This window comes from Macaca fascicularis, chromosome 13 (assembly GCF_037993035.2).
Source record: "Macaca fascicularis isolate 582-1 chromosome 13, T2T-MFA8v1.1".
NCBI classification, from domain to species: Eukaryota; Metazoa; Chordata; class Mammalia; order Primates; family Cercopithecidae; genus Macaca; species Macaca fascicularis.
In genome coordinates this window covers 17,307,829-17,313,969 of record NC_088387.1, presented here as the reverse complement: position 1 = coordinate 17,313,969, position 6,141 = coordinate 17,307,829, and the positions used below count along the sequence as shown (strand labels likewise).

The 6,141-nt window shown below is 51.2% G+C and overlaps 1 pseudogene; it reads left to right on the top strand.

Moving 5' to 3' along the window:
• Window positions 1–1,267: 1,267 nt before the first annotated feature.
• On the top strand, window positions 1,268–4,883 carry LOC102123664 (zinc finger and BTB domain-containing protein 45 pseudogene; annotated as a pseudogene).
• Window positions 4,884–6,141: the final 1,258 nt, after the last annotated feature.

The following is a 6,141-nucleotide window of genomic DNA, read 5'->3' as shown; positions in this document are numbered from 1 at the left end:
GAAGTCTTGGTCCCAAAAGGAGGAGTGCATCCCACAGAATACAAAGAAATGATTCTACTGAACTGGAAGTTAAGATAATCCCTGTCCACTCTGAGCTCCTCATGCCTCTGAATAAACAGGCAAAGAAGGGAGCTACCGTGCTGGCAGGGGTGGTTGATCCTGACTACCAAGGGGAAATTGCTTCTACTCCACAGTAGAAGTAAGAAATAATACTTTTGGAATACAGGAGATCTTCTAGGGTGTCTTCAGTGCTACCTACTACCATGCCCTGTGATTAATTTAACAGAAAACTACAACAACTCAATTCAAGCACAGCTGCCAATGGCCCAATTCCTTCAGGAAGGAAGGTTTGGGTCATCATCCCATATAAAGAACCAAGACCAACTGAGTTTCTTGCTGAAAGCTAAGGGAATACAGAATGGGTAGTACAAGAAGGTAGTTATAATTACCAACTAGGAACATGTGACCAGATACAAAAATGAGGACAGTAATTGTTGTGACTTTGACAAGGGAGACAAGGCAATTCACTGGGCAGTAAATAGTCTTTTCAAAAATGTCCTGGGACACTAAAGCAATGACACACCGCTGGGATGTAGAACAAGTCCCTACATGTGAGTGCCTCCCCCTCTCCATGCAGATGGCTGTGGGCCTGTGGCACCCACACCTGGCCTTACTTGCCATTCAGTTAGACTGGCAGATGCACCTCTGGGCATCCTGAATGGCCAGAGCACATAGTGCCCGTTTTAGACACGACCCTCAATTACTGGGAAACAGGAGAAGCTAGACATCACCAGAAATGTGCATCCTGGTGGTTCTTCCCTTTGGCCATGTTTACGTCCAAAATGGCAACCATAATCGCAGAGTGGCAACTGAGGCCCTGGCTAAACACATGGCTGCAGCCTTTGTGATACTCATCATCCTTTTAATCTTCTCAATGAAGAAACCATCGAGTCAGGTATGTTCCTCTGCAAAATTGTGTGACCCAGGACATATGACCTAAAATCCCGTAACTGCTGCCCAGGGTGGAACTTGTGCATTAATTAAAACAAAATGTTGTGTATATAGCCCTCACTACTTTCATAACATAATACAGGCTATGCTGGCTTTAGATAACCAGAGTCCAGTCATAGTCTTTGTCTTACGGTCCTATCACCTCATGGTTTAATCAAGTCCCAGACACATGGAGGAACTTTGTATCTAGTGTAATTGCAACTGCATTTACAATCCTTTGTTGTGGCTTATATTGCTGCTGGGTTGTTTGGCAGCAATGCTCTTCCCCAAAACTGGCCCCAGGGAAACCACAGAAAAACAGTGTGGTGAGAATTTGAGGGCCATTCAAAGGTATGCTGGGGTGCAGCGCAGGTTTGGCTTGTCCTGTCAGACAGCTACAACTCAAGCATCTTCTGAAAATGACTGTATGTTCCTCGGTGAATTTTTGTTCAGCGTTCCCAGCTGAACAAAAAGGCTAATCCAAATGTTTACATCATACCTATAAGGAACACTTTAGCGCTGGCACATTCCTTGGATCAGAGGTCATGCAACGAACCAAGCCCTTTTGTTTTGGGCTAGGTGGGGGTTTCTTGGCAGAGGTTGCTAAGTGGAGGTTGCTCTGGGAAGAATATCATATAACCTGCATGCGTTTGACAAACACGAGGGGATTTCTTGTCTCGCCTGCTGCTCCTGGGCTCCCTGTACATAAATTCCCTGAATAAAGCTTATATCGCAAAAAAAAAAAAAAAAAAGAAAAGAAAAAAAAGTACTGGGACAGATTGATGTTCACATGTACAGACTGAAGTTAGTCCCCTCCCTCACACCATTTATAAAAGTTAACCCTAAATGGATCAAACACCTAAATATAAGAGCCAAAAGTTTAGTACACGTAGGAGAAAATATGAGACTGAGACTTTGTGACCTTGGGTTAGGCAATGATTTTATAGATATGATACCAAAACCACAAGTATAACAGAAAATATACATAAACTGTACTTTATAAAAATCACAAACATTCGTGTATCAAAGCAGACTTTCAAGAAGATGAAAAAATAATTACAATGTGAGATAAAATGTTTGCAAATCCTGTATCTAAGAAGAGAATTGTATAAGAATATGTTTGGGCCAAGCGTGGTGGCTCACGTCTGTAATCCCAGCACTTTGGGAGACTGAGGTGGGTGGACTAACAAGGTCAGGAGATCGAGACCATCCTGGCCAACATGGTGAAACCCCATCTCTACTAAAAATACAAAAATTAGCCGGGTGTGGTGGGGCACGCCTGTAGTCCCAGCTACTCAGGAGGCTGAGGCAGGAGAATCACTTGAACCCCGGAGGCGGAGGTTGCAATGAATCAAGATCGTGCCACTGCACTCCAGCCTTGCGACAGAGCAAGCCCCCGTCTCTCTCTCTCTCTATATATATATATATATACACACACACATATATATATATGTTTGAACATTTACAAGTCAATAGTAAAAAAGAAAATAACACAATTTTAAAATGGAGAGACAATCTGAATAGACATTTCTCCAAAGAAGATATACAAGCGGCCAATAAACACATGAAAACATGTTCAATCTTATAACTCATTTAAACAGTGCAAATCAAAACCAATGAGAAAGCACTCCACATCCGTCAGGAAGGCAATAACTAGAGACACAGATAACAATAAGTGTTTGTGAGAATGTGTAGCAATTGGATCCCTCGACATTGCTGGCAGGAATATAAAATGCTGCTGTCCTTTGAAAAGCAGTCTGGCACTTCGTCAAAAAGTGAAACACGGGCTTGCCATATAATACAGCAACTGCACTCCTAGATCTGGAGCAATGAAATCATGTGAAAAGCCTGTATGTGAATGCTCAGAGCAGCATTATTTACAATAGTCAAAAGGTAGAAACAACCTAAATCCCACAAACTGCAGAAGAGATAAAATATGGTGAAGGTAAGTAACAGAAGTCAAACCTAAAAAGTAACAAGCTACTGATACACGCCATGAACATGAATAAACTTTGCAAACTTTGATAAAAGCCAGTCACATAAGACCCAGTGTTGTGTGACTTCATTTATATGAATGGTCTAGAACAGGCAAATCCATAGACTGAAAGTGATTACGGATTTCCTAGGTCAGGGCAGATCGGGGAAATGGGCAGTGCCTGCTGATGCGCACACGGTTTCTTCTGGGGTGATGAATGTTCTAAAATGATGGTGACGGCTACACAACTCTGTGAATATACAAAAACCCCTTGCATGGTACACTTTAAATAGACGGGCTGGATAGCATGTAAAGTATATCTCAATAAAACTGTATAAAAATAAAGAGAAGCGCCCGGAAGTGCCGCCTTGGAGTCGGGGAGAAGGCGGCCACGGCCGGGCCTGGAGCCTGAAGAGGAGTCGGAGTTGGCGACTGCAGAGGCTGTGCGCCATATACACCCGCAGAACTTCTCAAGCTCTCTGCTTGAGACCCTCAATGAGCAGAAGCTGGGTGGGCACTTCAGCGACGTGACTGTGTGCATTCGTGAAGCTTCGCTGCGTGCACATCGCTGCGGCTGGCAGTCGACTCGCCCCCCTTCCAAGACAAGCTGCTACTCGGCCACTCTGAGATCCGTGTACCTTCGGTGGTGCCCGTGCAGACGATGCGCCAGCTAGTCGAGTTCCTGTACGGCAGTTCGCTCCTTGTGGCACAAGATGAAGCCCTGCAGGTGCACACGGCTTCGTCGGTGCTTCGCATACAGACAGTTATCACAAATGCACACAGATTATCGCAGGCGCTCGAGTCCCAAGCACCTCTGCACCCGCGCCCCTGCCCACCCCTGTGCCCCCGCCACGGGCACCTGCGCAGCTGCGTCGCCGCCGGCGCCACCTGCTGGCTGCGCACCCCCGGGGCACCCCTGTGCCGCGCACAGCTGTAAGCAGCGCCAGCCTGCGCGTTTGCAGCTGCCTGCGCCCCCCACACCTGCCAAATCCGAGGGGCTTGGTGCTGATCCCTCACTGTCCGCGGCCCCTGACGACCGAGGTGACAACGATGACGAAGAAACTGACGATGAGACCGATGGCGAGCACGGCGAAGGTGGCGGCCCAGGAGAGAGCCAGGCCCCTCATTCCTTCCCAGACTGTGCTGCCGGCTTCCTCACTGCTGCTGCTGACAGCGCGTGCGAGGAGTTCCCTGCACCCACTGGCCTCGCTGACTACAGTGGTGCGGGAGGGATTTTCTTCGGGGATCTGGGGCAGCAGAGGACGTATTTCCAGATGGCGCTGTCCCCGAAGGCTGTCCCACCGAGACCCCTGTCCAGCCCGACTGCATACTGGCTGGACCCCGCCCGCCTGGCGTGAAGACCTCAGGGCCGCCTGTCGCACCCTTCCCCTTTCACTTGGGAGCTCCCGGACCCCCCGCACCACTCCCTTCAGCACCATCCGGGCCAGCCCTGCCCCCTCACCCGCCTTCTACCCCACACTCCAACCCGAGGCAGCCCCCGGCACTCAGCTGTGGGAAGCCCCGGCTCCCTGTGCTGCTCCCACCACAGCCCCCTTAGGCACCTCTGCTCGCACTCCAGGTGCCGAGCCACCTGCTTATGAGTGCGGCCACTGTCCCAAGACGTTCAGCTCAGAGAAAAACTACACCAAGCACACGTTCATCCACTCGGGGGAGAAGCCGCACCAGTGCGCCGTGTGCTGGCGATCCTTCTTGCTGCGCGACTACCTGCTCAAGTACACGGTCACGCACACCGGCGTGCGCGCCTTCCAGTGCGCTGTCTGCGCCGAGCGCTTCACGCAGAAGAGTTCGCTCAATGTGCACATGCGCACTCACCGGCCAGAGCGCGCCCTGCCCCGCCTGTTGCAAGGTCTTCTCTCACCAGGAGCTGTTGGGGCGCCACCTGGCCGTGCACCCCGCGCCCTGGTGGGGCTGGGGCCTGGTCTCGCCCACGGTGGATCCGCGACCTCCCGCACAGTCGGCCACGCCCGCTGCAGGACCCGTGGTTCCCGCCCCTAGGCCACGCTCCCTCCTGAGAGCAAGTCTTCTTTTTCCCTTCACCCCTTTCTCCATACGCCCAAGTCCGCCTTACTCCTCTCCTCCACGTACTTGAACCTTCCAGGTGGTGCCGGGCTGGGGCTGGGCCTGGGACGGGTTAGGGACCAGACCACCTCTGAGAACTAGACCATTTCCAGCCTAAACCGGGCGCTCAGGCCCTTGGACCCGGCCAGACATTTGACTCCGGTTCGCGCCCCGCCCTCTGCTGAGGTTGGGGGTGGGGACTGGGGCGGCTCCCCGGCTCAGGTGTCAGGCCGGGCGAGGTCCCTGGCTCCCTACCCAAAATATCACTCCCTCATGGGGCGCCTAAGGAGGCTCAAGTGGACCCATCATATATGGGGGCTGGTCCTCGGGACCCTCACGCTAATAGAAGACTGTAGGCTATGGGGCCTAAACCATAAATGAATGAAGAAAGGGAGGGAGGGAGGGAGGGAGGGAGGCAGGGAGAGAGGGAGGGAGAGAGGCAGGGAGGGAGGGAGGGAGGGAGGGTCTAGTTAATGAAGGAAGGAAAGAAGGAAGGAAGGAAAGAAGGAAGGAAGGAAAGGAAGGAAGGAAGGAAAGGAAGGAAGGAAGGAAGGAAGGAAGGAAGGAAGGAAGGAAGGAAGGAAGGAAGGAAGGAAGGAAGGAAGGAAGGAAGGAAGGAGAGAGAGAGAGAAAGAAAGAGTCTAGTTCACAGTCCCCTTGTGTTAGGTGTAGTCCTATGACCAGCTTTTGCCAAAGGGAGACAATGGACTAACGTGAGCCACTTCCAGAGCTGGCCCACAAAAGCCTCCAATGCTTTTCTCACACTCTCCCCTTCCACCGGTAGATGCAGGTGGGAGGAGGTCCCAGAGATGACGAAGGCACCTGATGGAAAGATTCTGGGTTCCTGCATGGCCATGCAGAGGGGAGCAGCCTCTATCCTGAACGCCCAGCCAGCAAGCTCTGGTGGGCCCAAAATATGTGAAGTCAATGAAATCTGGGGGAGTCATCTGGTACTTCAGTACAATATAACTAATTCATCTGCTTAAAACCTTGGCCCGGGGCCGGACGCATTGGCTCACGCCTGTAGTCCCAGCACTTTGAGAGGCCAAGGAAGGCAGATCACTTGAGGTCAAGAGTTCAAGACCAGCCTGGCCAAC